At 31.1% G+C, this 23,150-nt stretch overlaps 15 non-coding genes across 15 annotated transcripts; all 15 read left to right on the forward strand.

Moving 5' to 3' along the window:
* The first annotated feature begins 993 nt into the window (after positions 1–993).
* TRNAV-UAC (transfer RNA valine (anticodon UAC)) lies at positions 994–1,066 on the forward strand. The gene has a single exon. It is a non-coding gene; the product is annotated as a tRNA-Val (tRNA).
* Positions 1,067–3,761: 2,695 nt separating this feature from the next.
* Positions 3,762–3,834, forward strand: TRNAV-UAC (transfer RNA valine (anticodon UAC)). Its single transcript has one exon. It is a non-coding gene; the product is annotated as a tRNA-Val (tRNA).
* Positions 3,835–5,145: 1,311 nt separating this feature from the next.
* TRNAV-UAC (transfer RNA valine (anticodon UAC)) lies at positions 5,146–5,218 on the forward strand. Its single transcript has one exon. It is a non-coding gene; the product is annotated as a tRNA-Val (tRNA).
* A 1,315-nt stretch (positions 5,219–6,533) lies between these two features.
* TRNAV-UAC (transfer RNA valine (anticodon UAC)) lies at positions 6,534–6,606 on the forward strand. Its single transcript has one exon. It is a non-coding gene; the product is annotated as a tRNA-Val (tRNA).
* Positions 6,607–7,921: 1,315 nt separating this feature from the next.
* On the forward strand, positions 7,922–7,994 carry TRNAV-UAC (transfer RNA valine (anticodon UAC)). The gene has a single exon. It is a non-coding gene; the product is annotated as a tRNA-Val (tRNA).
* Positions 7,995–9,308: 1,314 nt separating this feature from the next.
* On the forward strand, positions 9,309–9,381 carry TRNAV-UAC (transfer RNA valine (anticodon UAC)). The gene has a single exon. It is a non-coding gene; the product is annotated as a tRNA-Val (tRNA).
* A 1,314-nt stretch (positions 9,382–10,695) lies between these two features.
* Positions 10,696–10,768, forward strand: TRNAV-UAC (transfer RNA valine (anticodon UAC)). Its single transcript has one exon. It is a non-coding gene; the product is annotated as a tRNA-Val (tRNA).
* Positions 10,769–12,083: 1,315 nt separating this feature from the next.
* Positions 12,084–12,156, forward strand: TRNAV-UAC (transfer RNA valine (anticodon UAC)). The gene has a single exon. It is a non-coding gene; the product is annotated as a tRNA-Val (tRNA).
* Positions 12,157–13,470: 1,314 nt separating this feature from the next.
* TRNAV-UAC (transfer RNA valine (anticodon UAC)) lies at positions 13,471–13,543 on the forward strand. Its single transcript has one exon. It is a non-coding gene; the product is annotated as a tRNA-Val (tRNA).
* A 1,315-nt stretch (positions 13,544–14,858) lies between these two features.
* On the forward strand, positions 14,859–14,931 carry TRNAV-UAC (transfer RNA valine (anticodon UAC)). The gene has a single exon. It is a non-coding gene; the product is annotated as a tRNA-Val (tRNA).
* A 1,315-nt stretch (positions 14,932–16,246) lies between these two features.
* TRNAV-UAC (transfer RNA valine (anticodon UAC)) lies at positions 16,247–16,319 on the forward strand. Its single transcript has one exon. It is a non-coding gene; the product is annotated as a tRNA-Val (tRNA).
* Positions 16,320–17,634: 1,315 nt separating this feature from the next.
* TRNAV-UAC (transfer RNA valine (anticodon UAC)) lies at positions 17,635–17,707 on the forward strand. Its single transcript has one exon. It is a non-coding gene; the product is annotated as a tRNA-Val (tRNA).
* A 1,315-nt stretch (positions 17,708–19,022) lies between these two features.
* Positions 19,023–19,095, forward strand: TRNAV-UAC (transfer RNA valine (anticodon UAC)). The gene has a single exon. It is a non-coding gene; the product is annotated as a tRNA-Val (tRNA).
* A 1,312-nt stretch (positions 19,096–20,407) lies between these two features.
* On the forward strand, positions 20,408–20,480 carry TRNAV-UAC (transfer RNA valine (anticodon UAC)). The gene has a single exon. It is a non-coding gene; the product is annotated as a tRNA-Val (tRNA).
* Positions 20,481–21,795: 1,315 nt separating this feature from the next.
* Positions 21,796–21,868, forward strand: TRNAV-UAC (transfer RNA valine (anticodon UAC)). Its single transcript has one exon. It is a non-coding gene; the product is annotated as a tRNA-Val (tRNA).
* Positions 21,869–23,150: the final 1,282 nt, after the last annotated feature.

The raw sequence follows: 23,150 nt of genomic DNA on the forward strand, positions 1-23,150 counted from the left end.
TATCACATCTGCTTTACTCATGGAAGTTCCTGGCTTCAATCCCCAGTGAAACCAGATTTGTCAATACTGAACTTATTCTATCTGGTCCACTTTTAAGAAGCCTTTCCTACTAATATCCAATGTTAGATGTGTTGTTTGTTCAATTATAAACTCTATTCTTTCTCTGCTAATGAGAATACATTTTATCCTAAAATCATTTAGCTTTTAACCATAAAAAATATCATAATACAGCAAACAACTGATTAAAGAACTAAAGAAGTTTCAATTTATTTTGTTATTGTAAAAGAGATAGGTAACAGTGTCATTTTTTTCTAATTAAAGCTAACATATGAATTGTAGCATCATTTCTAACTACTGTTTTCCCAACCTTTGAAAAAGATGCCACTCAACCCAGTATCACCATGTAGCCCTTTTCCCAGTTCTTCAATTTTCACCTGACAATGCCAGTTACCATCCAATGCTGCAGAGGGTTGGTGTGATCAAGTTAATACATTAGAAGCTGCAATCATGTTATGTTGTATTATAACATTCACTCTTAGGTCATCTGTTTTCAATGAAAACAGAAATGTCCAATTTTTATCTGCAAGTTTAGCAAAAATGATGATAAATTTAACATTTGGTATGGTAGTATTTTTGTTAATATACAAGTTTTTTTTAAGCAGTATACTTGAATTATTTCATTAAAAGGCATTTTATTTCTACAAAGTCTTACCAAAATATGCAAGCAGTTCTTGATAACAAGACAAGAAAATAGATAGCAAGACAATCTTGTTAAATCTCATGTCAGTAGAATACAAATGTTCAAGTTGCTAGAAATAATGCATATTTTTTTCAAATATAAATATTATTAGCTTGAAAAACTTTGTAAAATGTTCATTTGAAATAGATATATACAGGTTTATTTGACATTGTGCTCATTACTCTTTACTAAGTTTTAACTAAAATTTTTGATCTTGCAAGTTTGACCAACCATGTGAGGACAGCTTCCGTCTTGGTTTCATAGTGTAGTGGTTATCACATCTGCTTTACACGCAGAAGGTCCTGGGTTCAATCCCCAGTGAAATCATATTTATTAATAATGACCTATACCAACAGGTATACTTTAAGGAATTCTTTCCTGCTACTGCCCAATGTGAAATATGTTGTTTGTTCACTTACAAACTGTTTCTTCACTGCTAATGAGAATATATTTTATCTTAAAAACATTTAGCTTTCAACCACAAAAAACTATCATAATAGAGCAAACAACTGATTAAAGAACTAAAGAAGTTTGAAGTTATTTTGTTATTGTATAAAAAATTGGTAACAAAGTGATCATGCACTTTTGTGATCATACAAACTTGGCCACCCATGATCCTCTCATCTTGGTTTCATAGTGTAAGGGATATCACATCTGCTTTACTCATGGAAGGTACTGGGTTCAATCCCCAGTGAAACCAGATTTGTCAATACAGAAATTATTCAATCTGGTCCACTTTAAAGAAGCCTTTCCTACTAATATCCAATGTTAGATGTGTTGTTTGTTCAATTATAAACTCTATTCTTTCTCTGCTAATGAGAATAAATTTTATCCTACAATCATTTAGCTTTTAACCATAAAAAATATCATAATACAGCAAACAACTGATTAAAGAACTAAAGAAGTTTCAATTTATTTTGTTATTGTAAAAGAGATTGGTAACAAAGTGTCGTTTTTTTCTAATTAAAGCTAACATATGAATTGTAGCATCATTTCTAACTACTGTTTTCCCAACCTTTGAAAAAGATGCCACTCAACCCAGAATCTCCATGTAGCCATTTTTCCCAGTACTTCAATTTTCACCTGACAATGCCAGCAACCATCCAATGCTGCAGAGCGTTGGTGTGATCAAGTTAATACATTAGAAGCTGCAATCATGTTATGTTGTATTATAACATTCACTCTTAGGTCATCTGTTTTCAATGAAAACAGAAATGTCTAATTTTTATCTGCAAGTTTAGCAAAAATGATGATAAATTTAACATTTAGAATGGTAGTATTTTTGTTAATCTACAAGTTTTTTTTAAGCAGTATACTTGAATTATGTCATTAAAAGGCATTTTATTTCTACAAAATCTTACCAAAATATGCAAGCAGCTCTTGATAACAAGGCAAGAAAATAGATAGCAAGACAATCTTGTTAAATCTCATGTCAGTAGAATACAAATGTTCAAGTTGCTAGAAATAATGCATATTTTTTTCAAATATAAATATTATTAGCTTGAAAAACTTTGTAAAATGTTCATTTGAAATAGATATATACAGGTTTATTTGACATTGTGCTCATTACTCTTTACTAAGTTTTAACTAAAATTTTTGATCTTGCAAGTTTGACCAACCATGTGAGGACAGCCTCTGTCTTGGTTTCATAGTGTATCACATCTGCTTTACACGCAGAAGGTCCTTGGTTCAATCCCCAGTGAAATCATATTTATTAATAATGACCTATACCAACAGGTATACTTTAAGGAAGGCTTTCCTGCTACTGCCCAATGTGAAATATGTTGTCTGTTCACTTACAAACTGTTTCTTCACTGCTAATGAGAATACATTTTATCTTAAAAACATTTAGCTTTCAACCATAAAAAACTATCATAATAGAGCAAACAACTGATTAAAGAACTAAAGAAGTTTCAATTTATTTTGTTATTGTATAATAAATTGGTAACAAAGTGATCATGCACATTTGTGATCATACAAACTTGGCCACCCATGATCCACTCATCTTGGTTTCATAGCGTAAGGGTTGTCACATCTGCTTTACTCGTGGAAGGTCCTGGGTTCAATCCCCAGTGAAACCAGATTTGTCAATACTGAACTTATTCTATCTGGTCCACTTTTAAGAAGCCTTTCCTACTAATATCCAATGTTAGATGTGTTGTTTGTTCAATTATAAACTCTATTCTTTCTCTGCTAATGAGAATACATTTTATCCTAAAATCATTTAGCTTTTAACCATAAAAAATATCATAATACAGCAAACAACTGATTAAAGAACTAAAGAAGTTTCAATTTATTTTGTTATTGTAAAAGAGATTGGTAACAAAGTGTCGTTTTTTTCTAATTAAAGCTAACATATGAATTGAAGCATCATTTCTAACTATTGTTTTCCCAACCTTTGAAAAAGATGCCACTCAACCCAGTATCACCATGTAGCCCTTTTCCCAGTACTTCAATTTTCACCTGACAATGCCAGTAACCATCCAATGCTGCAGAGGGTTGGTGTGATCAAGTTTATACATTAGAAGCTGCAATCATGTTATGTTGTATTATAACATTCACTCTTGGGTCATCTGTTTTCAATGAAAACAGAAATGTCCAATTTTTATCTGCAAGTTTAGCAAAAATGATGATAAATTTAACATTTGGAATGGTAGTATTTTTGTTAATCTACAAAAAATTTTTAAGCAGTATACTTGAATTATGTCATTAAAAGGCATTTTATTTCTACAAAGTCTTACCAAAATATGCAAGCAGTTCTTGATAACAAGACAAGAAAATAGATAGCAAGACAATCTTGTTAAATCTCATGTCAGTAGAATACAAATGTTCAAGTTGCTAGAAATAATGCATATTTTTTTCAAATATAAATATTATTAGCTTGAAAAACTTTGTAAAATGTTCATTTGAAATAGATATATACAGGTTTATTTGACATTGTGCTCATTACTCTTTACTAAGTTTTAACTAAAATTTTTGATCTTGCAAGTTTGACCAACCATGTGAGAACAGCCTCCGTCTTGGTTTCATAGTGTAGTGGTTATCACATCTGCTTTACACGCAGAAGGTCCTGGGTTCAATTCCCAGTGAAATCATATTTATTAATAATGACCTATACCAATAGGTATACTTTAAGGAAGGCTTTCCTGCTACTGCCCAATGTGAAATATGTTGTTTGTTCACTTACAAACTGTTTCTTCACTGCTAATGAGAATACATTTTATCTTAAAAACATTTAGCTTTCAACCATAAAAAACTATCATAATAGAGCAAACAACTGATTAAAGAACTAAAGAAGTTTCAATTTATTTTGTTATTGTATAATAAATTGGTAACAAAGTGATCATGCACATTTGTGATCATACAAACTTGGCCACCCATCATCCACCTATCTTGTTTCATAGTGTAAGGGTTATCACATCTGCTTTACTCATGGAAGTTCCTGGCTTCAATCCCCAGTGAATCCAGATTTGTCAATACTGAACTTATTCTATCTGGTCCACTTTTAAGAAGCCTTTCCTACTAATATCCAATGTTAGATGTGTTGTTTGTTCAATTATAAACTCTATTCTTTCTCTGCTAATGAGAATAAATTTTATCCTAAAATCATTTAGCTTTTAACCATAAAAAATATCATAATACAGCAAACAACTGATTAAAGAACTAAAGAAGTTTCAATTTATTTTGTTATTGTAAAAGAGATAGGTAACAGTGTCATTTTTTTCTAATTAAAGCTAACATATGAATTGTAGCATCATTTCTAACTACTGTTTTCCCAACCTTTGAAAAAGATGCCACTCAACCCAGTATCACCATGTAGCCCTTTTCCCAGTTCTTCAATTTTCACCTGACAATGCCAGTTACCATCCAATGCTGCAGAGGGTTGGTGTGATCAAGTTAATACATTAGAAGCTGCAATCATGTTATGTTGTATTATAACATTCACTCTTAGGTCATCTGTTTTCAATGAAAACAGAAATGTCCAATTTTTATCTGCAAGTTTAGCAAAAATGATGATAAATTTAACATTTGGAATGGTAGTATTTTTGTTAATCTACAAAAAAATTTTAAGCAGTATACTTGAATTATGTCATTAAAAGGCATTTTATTTCTACAAAGTCTTACCAAAATATGCAAGCAGTTCTTGATAACAAGACAAGAAAATAGATAGCAAGACAATCTTGTTAAATCTCATGTCAGTAGAATACAAATGTTCAAGTTGCTAGAAATAATGCATATTTTTTTCAAATATAAATATTATTAGCTTGAAAAACTTTGTAAAATGTTCATTTGAAATAGATATATACAGGTTTATTTGACATTGTGCTCATTACTCTTTACTAAGTTTTAACTAAAATTTTTGATCTTGCAAGTTTGACCAACCATGTGAGGACAGCTTCCGTCTTGGTTTCATAGTGTAGTGGTTATCACATCTGCTTTACACGCAGAAGGTCCTGGGTTCAATCCCCAGTGAAATCATATTTATTAATAATGACCTATACCAACAGGTATACTTTAAGGAATTCTTTCCTGCTACTGCCCAATGTGAAATATGTTGTTTGTTCACTTACAAACTGTTTCTTCACTGCTAATGAGAATACATTTTATCTTAAAAACATTTAGCTTTCAACCACAAAAAACTATCATAATAGAGCAAACAACTGATTAAAGAACTAAAGAAGTTTGAAGTTATTTTGTTATTGTATAAAAAATTGGTAACAAAGTGATCATGCACTTTTGTGATCATACAAACTTGGCCACCCATGATCCTCTCATCTTGGTTTCATAGTGTAAGGGATATCACATCTGCTTTACTCATGGAAGGTACTGGGTTCAATCCCCAGTGAAACCAGATTTGTCAATACAGAAATTATTCAATCTGGTCCACTTTAAAGAAGCCTTTCCTACTAATATCCAATGTTAGATGTGTTGTTTGTTCAATTATAAACTCTATTCTTTCTCTGCTAATGAGAATAAATTTTATCCTACAATCATTTAGCTTTTAACCATAAAAAATATCATAATACAGCAAACAACTGATTAAAGAACTAAAGAAGTTTCAATGTATTTTGTTATTGTAAAAGAGATTGGTAACAAAGTGTCGTTTTTTTCTAATTAAAGCTAACATATGAATTGTAGCATCATTTCTAACTACTGTTTTCCCAACCTTTGAAAAAGATGCCACTCAACCCAGAATCTCCATGTAGCCATTTTTCCCAGTACTTCAATTTTCACCTGACAATGCCAGCAACCATCCAATGCTGCAGAGCGTTGGTGTGATCAAGTTAATACATTAGAAGCTGCAATCATGTTATGTTGTATTATAACATTCACTCTTAGGTCATCTGTTTTCAATGAAAACAGAAATGTCTAATTTTTATCTGCAAGTTTAGCAAAAATGATGATAAATTTAACATTTAGAATGGTAGTATTTTTGTTAATCTACAAGTTTTTTTTAAGCAGTATACTTGAATTATGTCATTAAAAGGCATTTTATTTCTACAAAATCTTACCAAAATATGCAAGCAGCTCTTGATAACAAGGCAAGAAAATAGATAGCAAGACAATCTTGTTAAATCTCATGTCAGTAGAATACAAATGTTCAAGTTGCTAGAAATAATGCATATTTTTTTCAAATATAAATATTATTAGCTTGAAAAACTTTGTAAAATGTTCATTTGAAATAGATATATACAGGTTTATTTGACATTGTGCTCATTACTCTTTACTAAGTTTTAACTAAAATTTTTGATCTTGCAAGTTTGACCAACCATGTGAGGACAGCCTCCGTCTTGGTTTCATAGTGTAGTGGTTATCACATCTGCTTTACACGCAGAAGGTCCTGGGTTCAATCCCCAGTGAAATCATATTTATTAGTAATGACCTATACCAACAGGTATACTTTAAGGAAGGCTTTCCTGCTACTGCCCAATGTGAAATATGTTGTTTGTTCACTTACAAACTGTTTCTTCACTGCTAATGAGAATACATTTTATCTTAAAAACATTTAGCTTTCAACCATAAAAAACTATCATAATAGAGCAAACAACTGATTAAAGAACTAAAGAAGTTTCAATTTATTTTGTTATTGTATAATAAATTGGTAACAAAGTGATCATGCACATTTGTGATCATACAAACTTGGCCACCCATGATCCACTCATCTTGGTTTCATAGCGTAAGGGTTGTCACATCTGCTTTACTCGTGGAAGGTCCTGGGTTCAATCCCCAGTGAAACCAGATTTGTCAATACTGAACTTATTCTATCTGGTCCACTTTTAAGAAGCCTTTCCTACTAATATCCAATGTTAGATGTGTTGTTTGTTCAATTATAAACTCTATTCTTTCTCTGCTAATGAGAATAAATTTTATCCTACAATCATTTAGCTTTTAACCATAAAAAATATCATAATACAGCAAACAACTGATTAAAGAACTAAAGAAGTTTCAATTTATTTTGTTATTGTAAAAGAGATTGGTAACAAAGTGTCGTTTTTTTCTAATTAAAGCTAACATATGAATTGTAGCATCATTTCTAACTACTGTTTTCCCAACCTTTGAAAAAGATGCCACTCAACCCAGAATCTCCATGTAGCCATTTTTCCCAGTACTTCAATTTTCACCTGACAATGCCAGCAACCATCCAATGCTGCAGAGCGTTGGTGTGATCAAGTTAATACATTAGAAGCTGCAATCATGTTATGTTGTATTATAACATTCACTCTTAGGTCATCTGTTTTCAATGAAAACAGAAATGTCTAATTTTTATCTGCAAGTTTAGCAAAAATGATGATAAATTTAACATTTAGAATGGTAGTATTTTTGTTAATCTACAAGTTTTTTTTAAGCAGTATACTTGAATTATGTCATTAAAAGGCATTTTATTTCTACAAAATCTTACCAAAATATGCAAGCAGCTCTTGATAACAAGGCAAGAAAATAGATAGCAAGACAATCTTGTTAAATCTCATGTCAGTAGAATACAAATGTTCAAGTTGCTAGAAATAATGCATATTTTTTTCAAATATAAATATTATTAGCTTGAAAAACTTTGTAAAATGTTCATTTGAAATAGATATATACAGGTTTATTTGACATTGTGCTCATTACTCTTTACTAAGTTTTAACTAAAATTTTTGATCTTGCAAGTTTGACCAACCATGTGAGGACAGCCTCTGTCTTGGTTTCATAGTGTAGTGGTTATCACATCTGCTTTACACGCAGAAGGTCCTTGGTTCAATCCCCAGTGAAATCATATTTATTAATAATGACCTATACCAACAGGTATACTTTAAGGAAGGCTTTCCTGCTACTGCCCAATGTGAAATATGTTGTCTGTTCACTTACAAACTGTTTCTTCACTGCTAATGAGAATACATTTTATCTTAAAAACATTTAGCTTTCAACCATAAAAAACTATCATAATAGAGCAAACAACTGATTAAAGAACTAAAGAAGTTTCAATTTATTTTGTTATTGTATAATAAATTGGTAACAAAGTGATCATGCACATTTGTGATCATACAAACTTGGCCACCCATGATCCACTCATCTTGGTTTCATAGCGTAAGGGTTGTCACATCTGCTTTACTCGTGGAAGGTCCTGGGTTCAATCCCCAGTGAAACCAGATTTGTCAATACTGAACTTATTCTATCTGGTCCACTTTTAAGAAGCCTTTCCTACTAATATCCAATGTTAGATGTGTTGTTTGTTCAATTATAAACTCTATTCTTTCTCTGCTAATGAGAATACATTTTATCCTAAAATCATTTAGCTTTTAACCATAAAAAATATCATAATACAGCAAACAACTGATTAAAGAACTAAAGAAGTTTCAATTTATTTTGTTATTGTAAAAGAGATTGGTAACAAAGTGTCGTTTTTTTCTAATTAAAGCTAACATATGAATTGAAGCATCATTTCTAACTATTGTTTTCCCAACCTTTGAAAAAGATGCCACTCAACCCAGTATCACCATGTAGCCCTTTTCCCAGTACTTCAATTTTCACCTGACAATGCCAGTAACCATCCAATGCTGCAGAGGGTTGGTGTGATCAAGTTTATACATTAGAAGCTGCAATCATGTTATGTTGTATTATAACATTCACTCTTGGGTCATCTGTTTTCAATGAAAACAGAAATGTCCAATTTTTATCTGCAAGTTTAGCAAAAATGATGATAAATTTAACATTTGGAATGGTAGTATTTTTGTTAATCTACAAAAAAATTTTAAGCAGTATACTTGAATTATGTCATTAAAAGGCATTTTATTTCTACAAAGTCTTACCAAAATATGCAAGCAGTTCTTGATAACAAGACAAGAAAATAGATAGCAAGACAATCTTGTTAAATCTCATGTCAGTAGAATACAAATGTTCAAGTTGCTAGAAATAATGCATATTTTTTTCAAATATAAATATTATTAGCTTGAAAAACTTTGTAAAATGTTCATTTGAAATAGATATATACAGGTTTATTTGACATTGTGCTCATTACTCTTTACTAAGTTTTAACTAAAATTTTTGATCTTGCAAGTTTGACCAACCATGTGAGAACAGCCTCCGTCTTGGTTTCATAGTGTAGTGGTTATCACATCTGCTTTACACGCAGAAGGTCCTGGGTTCAATTCCCAGTGAAATCATATTTATTAATAATGACCTATACCAATAGGTATACTTTAAGGAAGGCTTTCCTGCTACTGCCCAATGTGAAATATGTTGTTTGTTCACTTACAAACTGTTTCTTCACTGCTAATGAGAATACATTTTATCTTAAAAACATTTAGCTTTCAACCATAAAAAACTATCATAATAGAGCAAACAACTGATTAAAGAACTAAAGAAGTTTCAATTTATTTTGTTATTGTATAATAAATTGGTAACAAAGTGATCATGCACATTTGTGATCATACAAACTTGGCCACCCATCATCCACCTATCTTGTTTCATAGTGTAAGGGTTATCACATCTGCTTTACTCATGGAAGTTCCTGGCTTCAATCCCCAGTGAAACCAGATTTGTCAATACTGAACTTATTCTATCTGGTCCACTTTTAAGAAGCCTTTCCTACTAATATCCAATGTTAGATGTGTTGTTTGTTCAATTATAAACTCTATTCTTTCTCTGCTAATGAGAATAAATTTTATCCTACAATCATTTAGCTTTTAACCATAAAAAATATCATAATACAGCAAACAACTGATTAAAGAACTAAAGAAGTTTCAATTTATTTTGTTATTGTAAAAGAGATTGGTAACAAAGTGTCGTTTTTTTCTAATTAAAGCTAACATATGAATTGTAGCATCATTTCTAACTACTGTTTTCCCAACCTTTGAAAAAGATGCCACTCAACCCAGAATCTCCATGTAGCCATTTTTCCCAGTACTTCAATTTTCACCTGACAATGCCAGCAACCATCCAATGCTGCAGAGCGTTGGTGTGATCAAGTTAATACATTAGAAGCTGCAATCATGTTATGTTGTATTATAACATTCACTCTTAGGTCATCTGTTTTCAATGAAAACAGAAATGTCTAATTTTTATCTGCAAGTTTAGCAAAAATGATGATAAATTTAACATTTAGAATGGTAGTATTTTTGTTAATCTACAAGTTTTTTTTAAGCAGTATACTTGAATTATGTCATTAAAAGGCATTTTATTTCTACAAAATCTTACCAAAATATGCAAGCAGCTCTTGATAAAAAGGCAAGAAAATAGATAGCAAGACAATCTTGTTAAATCTCATGTCAGTAGAATACAAATGTTCAAGTTGCTAGAAATAATGCATATTTTTTTCAAATATAAATATTATTAGCTTGAAAAACTTTGTAAAATGTTCATTTGAAATAGATATATACAGGTTTATTTGACATTGTGCTCATTACTCTTTACTAAGTTTTAACTAAAATTTTTGATCTTGCAAGTTTGACCAACCATGTGAGGACAGCTTCCGTCTTGGTTTCATAGTGTAGTGGTTATCACATCTGCTTTACACGCAGAAGGTCCTGGGTTCAATCCCCAGTGAAATCATATTTATTAGTAATGACCTATACCAACAGGTATACTTTAAGGAAGGCTTTCCTGCTACTGCCCAATGTGAAATATGTTGTTTGTTCACTTACAAACTGTTTCTTCACTGCTAATGAGAATACATTTTATCTTAAAAACATTTAGCTTTCAACCATAAAAAACTATCATAATAGAGCAAACAACTGATTAAAGAACTAAAGAAGTTTCAATTTATTTTGTTATTGTATAATAAATTGGTAACAAAGTGATCATGCACATTTGTGATCATACAAACTTGGCCACCCATGATCCACTCATCTTGGTTTCATAGCGTAAGGGTTGTCACATCTGCTTTACTCGTGGAAGGTCCTGGGTTCAATCCCCAGTGAAACCAGATTTGTCAATACTGAACTTATTCTATCTGGTCCACTTTTAAGAAGCCTTTCCTACTAATATCCAATGTTAGATGTGTTGTTTGTTCAATTATAAACTCTATTCTTTCTCTGCTAATGAGAATAAATTTTATCCTACAATCATTTAGCTTTTAACCATAAAAAATATCATAATACAGCAAACAACTGATTAAAGAACTAAAGAAGTTTCAATTTATTTTGTTATTGTAAAAGAGATTGGTAACAAAGTGTCGTTTTTTTCTAATTAAAGCTAACATATGAATTGTAGCATCATTTCTAACTACTGTTTTCCCAACCTTTGAAAAAGATGCCACTCAACCCAGAATCTCCATGTAGCCATTTTTCCCAGTACTTCAATTTTCACCTGACAATGCCAGCAACCATCCAATGCTGCAGAGCGTTGGTGTGATCAAGTTAATACATTAGAAGCTGCAATCATGTTATGTTGTATTATAACATTCACTCTTAGGTCATCTGTTTTCAATGAAAACAGAAATGTCTAATTTTTATCTGCAAGTTTAGCAAAAATGATGATAAATTTAACATTTAGAATGGTAGTATTTTTGTTAATCTACAAGTTTTTTTTAAGCAGTATACTTGAATTATGTCATTAAAAGGCATTTTATTTCTACAAAATCTTACCAAAATATGCAAGCAGCTCTTGATAACAAGGCAAGAAAATAGATAGCAAGACAATCTTGTTAAATCTCATGTCAGTAGAATACAAATGTTCAAGTTGCTAGAAATAATGCATATTTTTTTCAAATATAAATATTATTAGCTTGAAAAACTTTGTAAAATGTTCATTTGAAATAGATATATACAGGTTTATTTGACATTGTGCTCATTACTCTTTACTAAGTTTTAACTAAAATTTTTGATCTTGCAAGTTTGACCAACCATGTGAGGACAGCCTCTGTCTTGGTTTCATAGTGTAGTGGTTATCACATCTGCTTTACACGCAGAAGGTCCTTGGTTCAATCCCCAGTGAAATCATATTTATTAATAATGACCTATACCAACAGGTATACTTTAAGGAAGGCTTTCCTGCTACTGCCCAATGTGAAATATGTTGTCTGTTCACTTACAAACTGTTTCTTCACTGCTAATGAGAATACATTTTATCTTAAAAACATTTAGCTTTCAACCATAAAAAACTATCATAATAGAGCAAACAACTGATTAAAGAACTAAAGAAGTTTCAATTTATTTTGTTATTGTATAATAAATTGGTAACAAAGTGATCATGCACATTTGTGATCATACAAACTTGGCCACCCATGATCCACTCATCTTGGTTTCATAGCGTAAGGGTTGTCACATCTGCTTTACTCGTGGAAGGTCCTGGGTTCAATCCCCAGTAAAACCAGATTTGTCAATACTGAACTTATTCTATCTGGTCCACTTTTAAGAAGCCTTTCCTACTAATATCCAATGTTAGATGTGTTGTTTGTTCAATTATAAACTCTATTCTTTCTCTGCTAATGAGAATACATTTTATCCTAAAATCATTTAGCTTTTAACCATAAAAAATATCATAATACAGCAAACAACTGATTAAAGAACTAAAGAAGTTTCAATTTATTTTGTTATTGTAAAAGAGATTGGTAACAAAGTGTCGTTTTTTTCTAATTAAAGCTAACATATGAATTGAAGCATCATTTCTAACTATTGTTTTCCCAACCTTTGAAAAAGATGCCACTCAACCCAGTATCACCATGTAGCCCTTTTCCCAGTACTTCAATTTTCACCTGACAATGCCAGTAACCATCCAATGCTGCAGAGGGTTGGTGTGATCAAGTTTATACATTAGAAGCTGCAATCATGTTATGTTGTATTATAACATTCACTCTTGGGTCATCTGTTTTCAATGAAAACAGAAATGTCCAATTTTTATCTGCAAGTTTAGCAAAAATGATGATAAATTTAACATTTAGAATGGTAGTATTTTTGTTAATCTACAAAAAATTTTTAAGCAGTATACTTGAATTATGTCATTAAAAGGCATTTTATTTCTACAAAGTCTTACCAAAATATGCAAGCAGTTCTTGATAACAAGACAAGAAAATAGATAGCAAGACAATCTTGTTAAATCTCATGTCAGTAGAATACAAATGTTCAAGTTGCTAGAAATAATGCATATTTTTTTCAAATATAAATATTATTAGCTTGAAAAACTTTGTAAAATGTTCATTTGAAATAGATATATACAGGTTTATTTGACATTGTGCTCATTACTCTTTACTAAGTTTTAACTAAAATTTTTGATCTTGCAAGTTTGACCAACCATGTGAGAACAGCCTCCGTCTTGGTTTCATAGTGTAGTGGTTATCACATCTGCTTTACACGCAGAAGGTCCTGGGTTCAATTCCCAGTGAAATCATATTTATTAATAATGACCTATACCAATAGGTATACTTTAAGGAAGGCTTTCCTGCTACTGCCCAATGTGAAATATGTTGTTTGTTCACTTACAAACTGTTTCTTCACTGCTAATGAGAATACATTTTATCTTAAAAACATTTAGCTTTCAACCATAAAAAACTATCATAATAGAGCAAACAACTGATTAAAGAACTAAAGAAGTTTGAAGTTATTTTGTTATTGTATAAAAAATTGGTAACAAAGTGATCATGCACTTTTGTGATCATACAAACTTGGCCACCCATGATCCTCTCATCTTGGTTTCATAGTGTAAGGGATATCACATCTGCTTTACTCATGGAAGGTACTGGGTTCAATCCCCAGTGAAACCAGATTTGTCAATACAGAAATTATTCAATCTGGTCCACTTTAAAGAAGCCTTTCCTACTAATATCCAATGTTAGATGTGTTGTTTGTTCAATTATAAACTCTATTCTTTCTCTGCTAATGAGAATAAATTTTATCCTACAATCATTTAGCTTTTAACCATAAAAAATATCATAATACAGCAAACAACTGATTAAAGAACTAAAGAAGTTTCAATTTATTTTGTTATTGTAAAAGAGATTGGTAACAAAGTGTCGTTTTTTTCTAATTAAAGCTAACATATGAATTGTAGCATCATTTCTAACTACTGTTTTCCCAACCTTTGAAAAAGATGCCACTCAACCCAGAATCTCCATGTAGCCATTTTTCCCAGTACTTCAATTTTCACCTGACAATGCCAGCAACCATCCAATGCTGCAGAGCGTTGGTGTGATCAAGTTAATACATTAGAAGCTGCAATCATGTTATGTTGTATTATAACATTCACTCTTAGGTCATCTGTTTTCAATGAAAACAGAAATGTCTAATTTTTATCTGCAAGTTTAGCAAAAATGATGATAAATTTAACATTTAGAATGGTAGTATTTTTGTTAATCTACAAGTTTTTTTTAAGCAGTATACTTGAATTATGTCATTAAAAGGCATTTTATTTCTACAAAATCTTACCAAAATATGCAAGCAGCTCTTGATAACAAGGCAAGAAAATAGATAGCAAGACAATCTTGTTAAATCTCATGTCAGTAGAATACAAATGTTCAAGTTGCTAGAAATAATGCATATTTTTTTCAAATATAAATATTATTAGCTTGAAAAACTTTGTAAAATGTTCATTTGAAATAGATATATACAGGTTTATTTGACATTGTGCTCATTACTCTTTACTAAGTTTTAACTAAAATTTTTGATCTTGCAAGTTTGACCAACCATGTGAGGACAGCCTCCGTCTTGGTTTCATAGTGTAGTGGTTATCACATCTGCTTTACATGCAGAAGGTCCTGGGTTCAATCCCCAGTGAAATCATATTTATTAATAATGACCTATACCAACAGGTATACTTTAAGGAAAGCTTTCCTGCTACTGCCCAATGTGAAATATGTTGTTTGTTCACTTACAAACTGTTTCTTCACTGCTAATGAGAATACATTTTATCTTAAAAACATTTAGCTTTCAACCACAAAAAACTATCATAATAGAGCAAACAACTGATTAAAGAACTAAAGAAGTTTGAAGTTATTTTGTTATTGTATAAAAAATTGGTAACAAAGTGATCATGCACTTTTGTGATCATACAAACTTGGCCACCCATGATCCTCTCATCTTGGTTTCATAGTGTAAGGGATATCACATCTGCTTTACTCATGGAAGGTACTGGGTTCAATCCCCAGTGAAACCAGATTTGTCAATACAGAAATTATTCAATCTGGTCCACTTTAAAGAAGCCTTTCCTACTAATATCCAATGTTAGATGTGTTGTTTGTTCAATTATAAACTCTATTCTTTCTCTGCTAATGAGAATAAATTTTATCCTACAATCATTTAGCTTTTAACCATAAAAAATATCATAATACAGCAAACAACTGATTAAAGAACTAAAGAAGTTTCAATTTATTTTGTTATTGTAAAAGAGATTGGTAACAAAGTGTCGTTTTTTTCTAATTAAAGCTAACATATGAATTGTAGCATCATTTCTAACTACTGTTTTCCCAACCTTTGAAAAAGATGCCACTCAACCCAGAATCTCCATGTAGCCATTTTTCCCAGTACTTCAATTTTCACCTGACAATGCCAGCAACCATCCAATGCTGCAGAGCGTTGGTGTGATCAAGTTAATACATTAGAAGCTGCAATCATGTTATGTTGTATTATAACATTCACTCTTAGGTCATCTGTTTTCAATGAAAACAGAAATGTCTAATTTTTATCTGCAAGTTTAGCAAAAATGATGATAAATTTAACATTTAGAATGGTAGTATTTTTGTTAATCTACAAGTTTTTTTTAAGCAGTATACTTGAATTATGTCATTAAAAGGCATTTTATTTCTACAAAATCTTACCAAAATATGCAAGCAGCTCTTGATAACAAGGCAAGAAAATAGATAGCAAGACAATCTTGTTAAATCTCATGTCAGTAGAATACAAATGTTCAAGTTGCTAGAAATAATGCATATTTTTTTCAAATATAAATATTATTAGCTTGAAAAACTTTGTAAAATGTTCATTTGAAATAGATATATACAGGTTTATTTGACATTGTGCTCATTACTCTTTACTAAGTTTTAACTAAAATTTTTGATCTTGCAAGTTTGACCAACCATGTGAGGACAGCCTCCGTCTTGGTTTCATAGTGTAGTGGTTATCACATCTGCTTTACACGCAGAAGGTCCTGGGTTCAATCCCCAGTGAAATCATATTTATTAATAATGACCTATACCAACAGGTATACTTTAAGGAATTCTTTCCTGCTACTGCCCAATGTGAAATATGTTGTTTGTTCACTTACAAACTGTTTCTTCACTGCTAATGAGAATACATTTTATCTTAAAAACATTTAGCTTTCAACCACAAAAAACTATCATAATAGAGCAAACAACTGATTAAAGAACTAAAGAAGTTTGAAGTTATTTTGTTATTGTATAAAAAATTGGTAACAAAGTGATCATGCACTTTTGTGATCATACAAACTTGGCCACCCATGATCCTCTCATCTTGGTTTCATAGTGTAAGGGATATCACATCTGCTTTACTCATGGAAGGTACTGGGTTCAATCCCCAGTGAAACCAGATTTGTCAATACAGAAATTATTCAATCTGGTCCACTTTAAAGAAGCCTTTCCTACTAATATCCAATGTTAGATGTGTTGTTTGTTCAATTATAAACTCTATTCTTTCTCTGCTAATGAGAATAAATTTTATCCTACAATCATTTAGCTTTTAACCATAAAAAATATCATAATACAGCAAACAACTGATTAAAGAACTAAAGAAGTTTCAATTTATTTTGTTATTGTAAAAGAGATTGGTAACAAAGTGTCGTTTTTTTCTAATTAAAGCTAACATATGAATTGTAGCATCATTTCTAACTACTGTTTTCCCAACCTTTGAAAAAGATGCCACTCAACCCAGAATCTCCATGTAGCCATTTTTCCCAGTACTTCAATTTTCACCTGACAATGCCAGCAACCATCCAATGCTGCAGAGCGTTGGTGTGATCAAGTTAATACATTAGAAGCTGCAATCATGTTATGTTGTATTATAACATTCACTCTTAGGTCATCTGTTTTCAATGAAAACAGAAATGTCTAATTTTTATCTGCAAGTTTAGCAAAAATGATGATAAATTTAACATTTAGAATGGTAGTATTTTTGTTAATCTACAAGTTTTTTTTAAGCAGTATACTTGAATTATGTCATTAAAAGGCATTTTATTTCTACAAAATCTTACCAAAATATGCAAGCAGCTCTTGATAACAAGGCAAGAAAATAGATAGCAAGACAATCTTGTTAAATCTCATGTCAGTAGAATACAAATGTTCAAGTTGCTAGAAATAATGCATATTTTTTTCAAATATAAATATTATTAGCTTGAAAAACTTTGTAAAATGTTCATTTGAAATAGATATATACAGGTTTATTTGACATTGTGCTCATTACTCTTTACTAAGTTTTAACTAAAATTTTTGATCTTGCAAGTTTGACCAACCATGTGAGGACAGCCTCCGTCTTGGTTTCATAGTGTAGTGGTTATCACATCTGCTTTACATGCAGAAGGTCCTGGGTTCAATCCCCAGTGAAATCATATTTATTAATAATGACCTATACCAACAGGTATACTTTAAGGAAGGCTTTCCTGCTACTGCCCAATGTGAAATATGTTGTTTGTTCACTTACAAACTGTTTCTTCACTGCTAATGAGAATACATTTTATCTTAAAAACATTTAGCTTTCAACCACAAAAAACTATCATAATAGAGCAAACAACTGATTAAAGAACTAAAGAAGTTTGAAGTTATTTTGTTATTGTATAAAAAATTGGTAACAAAGTGATCATGCACTTTTGTGATCATACAAACTTGGCCACCCATGATCCTCTCATCTTGGTTTCATAGTGTAAGGGATATCACATCTGCTTTACTCATGGAAGGTACTGGGTTCAATCCCCAGTGAAACCAGATTTGTCAATACAGAAATTATTCAATCTGGTCCACTTTAAAGAAGCCTTTCCTACTAATATCCAATGTTAGATGTGTTGTTTGTTCAATTATAAACTCTATTCTTTCTCTGCTAATGAGAATAAATTTTATCCTACAATCATTTAGCTTTTAACCATAAAAAATATCATAATACAGCAAACAACTGATTAAAGAACTAAAGAAGTTTCAATTTATTTTGTTATTGTAAAAGAGATTGGTAACAAAGTGTCGTTTTTTTCTAATTAAAGCTAACATATGAATTGTAGCATCATTTCTAACTACTGTTTTCCCAACCTTTGAAAAAGATGCCACTCAACCCAGAATCTCCATGTAGCCATTTTTCCCAGTACTTCAATTTTCACCTGACAATGCCAGCAACCATCCAATGCTGCAGAGCGTTGGTGTGATCAAGTTAATACATTAGAAGCTGCAATCATGTTATGTTGTATTATAACATTCACTCTTAGGTCATCTGTTTTCAATGAAAACAGAAATGTCTAATTTTTATCTGCAAGTTTAGCAAAAATGATGATAAATTTAACATTTAGAATGGTAGTATTTTTGTTAATCTACAAGTTTTTTTTAAGCAGTATACTTGAATTATGTCATTAAAAGGCATTTTATTTCTACAAAATCTTACCAAAATATGCAAGCAGCTCTTGATAACAAGGCAAGAAAATAGATAGCAAGACAATCTTGTTAAATCTCATGTCAGTAGAATACAAATGTTCAAGTTGCTAGAAATAATGCATATTTTTTTCAAATATAAATATTATTAGCTTGAAAAACTTTGCAAAATGTTCATTTGAAATAGATATATACAGGTTTATTTGACATTGTGCTCATTACTCTTTACTAAGTTTTAACTAAAATTTTTGATCTTGCAAGTTTGACCAACCATGTGAGGACAGCCTCCGTCTTGGTTTCATAGTGTAGTGGTTATCACATCTGCTTTACACGCAGAAGGTCCTGGGTTCAATCCCCAGTGAAATCATATTTATTAGTAATGACCTATACCAACAGGTATACTTTAAGGAAGGCTTTCCTGCTACTGCCCAATGTGAAATATGTTGTTTGTTCACTTACAAACTGTTTCTTCACTGCTAATGAGAATACATTTTATCTTAAAAACATTTAGCTTTCAACCATAAAAAACTATCATAATAGAGCAAACAACTGATTAAAGAACTAAAGAAGTTTCAATTTATTTTGTTATTGTATAATAAATTGGTAACAAAGTGATCATGCACATTTGTGATCATACAAACTTGGCCACCCATCATCCACCTATCTTGGTTTCATAGTGTAAGGGTTATCACATCTGCTTTACTCATGGAAGTTCCTGGCTTCAATCCCCAGTGAAACCAGATTTGTCAATACTGAACTTATTCTATCTGGTCCACTTTTAAGAAGCCTTTCCTACTAATATCCAATGTTAGATGTGTTGTTTGTTCAATTATAAACTCTATTCTTTCTCTGCTAATGAGAATACATTTTATCCTAAAATCATTTAGCTTTTAACCATAAAAAATATCATAATACAGCAAACAACTGATTAAAGAACTAAAGAAGTTTCAATTTATTTTGTTATTGTAAAAGAGATAGGTAACAGTGTCATTTTTTTCTAATTAAAGCTAACATATGAATTGTAGCATCATTTCTAACTACTGTTTTCCCAACCTTTGAAAAAGATGCCACTCAACCCAGTATCACCATGTAGCCCTTTTCCCAGTTCTTCAATTTTCACCTGACAATGCCAGTTACCATCCAATGCTGCAGAGGGTTGGTGTGATCAAGTTAATACATTAGAAGCTGCAATCATGTTATGTTGTATTATAACATTCACTCTTAGGTCATCTGTTTTCAATGAAAACAGAAATGTCCAATTTTTATCTGCAAGTTTAGCAAAAATGATGATAAATTTAACATTTGGAATGGTAGTATTTTTGTTAATCTACAAAAAATTTTTAAGCAGTATACTTGAATTATGTCATTAAAAGGCATTTTATTTCTACAAAGTCTTACCAAAATATGCAAGCAGTTCTTGATAACAAGACAAGAAAATAGATAGCAAGACAATCTTGTTAAATCTCATGTCAGTAGAATACAAATGTTCAAGTTGCTAGAAATAATGCATATTTTTTTCAAATATAAATATTATTAGCTTGAAAAACTTTGTAAAATGTTCATTTGAAATAGATATATACAGGTTTATTTGACATTGTGCTCATTACTCTTTACTAAGTTTTAACTAAAATTTTTGATCTTGCAAGTTTGACCAACCATGTGAGGACAGCTTCCGTCTTGGTTTCATAGTGTAGTGGTTATCACATCTGCTTTACACGCAGAAGGTCCTGGGTTCAATCCCCAGTGAAATCATATTTATTAATAATGACCTATACCAACAGGTATACTTTAAGGAATTCTTTCCTGCTACTGCCCAATGTGAAATATGTTGTTTGTTTACTTACAAACTGTTTCTTCACTGCTAATGAGAATACATTTTATCTTAAAAACATTTAGCTTTCAACCACAAAAAACTATCATAATAGAGCAAACAACTGATTAAAGAACTAAAGAAGTTTGAAGTTATTTTGTTATTGTATAAAAAATTGGTAACAAAGTGATCATGCACTTTTGTGATCATACAAACTTGGCCACCCATGATCCTCTCATCTTGGTTTCATAGTGTAAGGGATATCACATCTGCTTTACTCATGGAAGGTACTGGGTTCAATCCCCAGTGAAACCAGATTTGTCAATACAGAAATTATTCAATCTGGTCCACTTTAAAGAAGCCTTTCCTACTAATATCCAATGTTAGATGTGTTGTTTGTTCAATTATAAACTCTATTCTTTCTCTGCTAATGAGAATAAATTTTATCCTACAATCATTTAGCTTTTAACCATAAAAAATATCATAATACAGCAAACAACTGATTAAAGAACTAAAGAAGTTTCAATTTATTTTGTTATTGTAAAAGAGATTGGTAACAAAGTGTCGTTTTTTTCTAATTAAAGCTAACATATGAATTGTAGCATCATTTCTAACTACTGTTTTCCCAACCTTTGAAAAAGATGCCACTCAACCCAGAATCTCCATGTAGCCATTTTTCCCAGTACTTCAATTTTCACCTGACAATGCCAGCAACCATCCAATGCTGCAGAGCGTTGGTGTGATCAAGTTAATACATTAGAAGCTGCAATCATGTTATGTTGTATTATAACATTCACTCTTAGGTCATCTGTTTTCAATGAAAACAGAAATGTCTAATTTTTATCTGCAAGTTTAGCAAAAATGATGATAAATTTAACATTTAGAATGGTAGTATTTTTGTTAATCTACAAGTTTTTTTTAAGCAGTATACTTGAATTATGTCATTAAAAGGCATTTTATTTCTACAAAATCTTACCAAAATATGCAAGCAGCTCTTGATAACAAGGCAAGAAAATAGATAGCAAGACAATCTTGTTAAATCTCATGTCAGTAGAATACAAATGTTCAAGTTGCTAGAAATAATGCATATTTTTTTCAAATATAAATATTATTAGCTTGAAAAACTTTGTAAAATGTTCATTTGAAATAGATATATACAGGTTTATTTGACATTGTGCTCATTACTCTTTACTAAGTTTTAACTAAAATTTTTGATCTTGCAAGTTTGACCAACCATGTGAGGACAGCCTCCGTCTTGGTTTCATAGTGTAGTGGTTATCACATCTGCTTTACATGCAGAAGGTCCTGGGTTCAATCCCCAGTGAAATCATATTTATTAATAATGACCTATACCAACAGGTATACTTTAAGGAAGGCTTTCCTGCTACTGCCCAATGTGAAATATGTTGTTTGTTCACTTACAAACTGTTTCTTCACTGCTAATGAGAATACATTTTATCTTAAAAACATTTAGCTTTCAACCACAAAAAACTATCATAATAGAGCAAACAACTGATTAAAGAACTAAAGAAGTTTCAATTTATTTTGTTATTGTATAATAAATTGGTAACAAAGTGATCATGCACATTTGTGATCATACAAACTTGGCCACCCATGATCCTCTCATCTTGGTTTCATAGCGTAAGGGTTGTCACATCTGCTTTACTCGTGGAAGGTCCTGGGTTCAATCCCCAGTGAAACCAGATTTGTCAATACTGAACTTATTCTATCTGGTCCACTTTTAAGAAGCCTTTCCTACTAATATCCAATGTTAGATGTGTTGTTTGTTCAATTATAAACTCTATTCTTTCTCTGCTAATGAGAATACATTTTATCCTAAAATCATTTAGCTTTTAACCATAAAAAATATCATAATACAGCAAACAACTGATTAAAGAACTAAAGAAGTTTCAATTTATTTTGTTATTGTAAAAGAGATAGGTAACAGTGTCATTTTTTTCTAATTAAAGCTAACATATGAATTGAAGCATCATTTCTAACTATTGTTTTCCCAACCTTTGAAAAAGATGCCACTCAACCCAGTATCACCATGTAGCCCTTTTCCCAGTACTTCAATTTTCACCTGACAATGCCAGTAACCATCCAATGCTGCAGAGGGTTGGTGTGATCAAGTTTATACATTAGAAGCTGCAATCATGTTATGTTGTATTATAACATTCACTCTTGGGTCATCTGTTTTCAATGAAAACAGAAATGTCCAATTTTTATCTGCAAGTTTAGCAAAAATGATGATAAATTTAACATTTGGAATGGTAGTATTTTTGTTAATCTACAAGTTTTTTTTAAGCAGTATACTTGAATTATGTCATTAAAAGGCATTTTATTTCTACAAAGTCTTACCATAATATGCAAGCAGCTCTTGATAACAAGGCAAGAAAATAGATAGCAAGACAATCTTGTTAAATCTCATGTCAGTAGAATACAAATGTTCAAGTTGCTAGAAATAATGCATATTTTTTTCAAATATAAATATTATTAGCTTGAAAAGCTTTGTAAAATGTTTCATTTGAAATAGATATATACAGGTTTATTTGACATTGTGCTCATTACTCTTTACTAAGTTTTAACTAAAATTTTTGATCTTGCAAGTT

This window comes from Taudactylus pleione, unplaced genomic scaffold (genome assembly GCF_031769625.1).
Source record: "Taudactylus pleione unplaced genomic scaffold, aTauple2 ptg000085l, whole genome shotgun sequence".
Taxonomy (NCBI): Eukaryota; Metazoa; Chordata; class Amphibia; order Anura; family Myobatrachidae; genus Taudactylus; species Taudactylus pleione.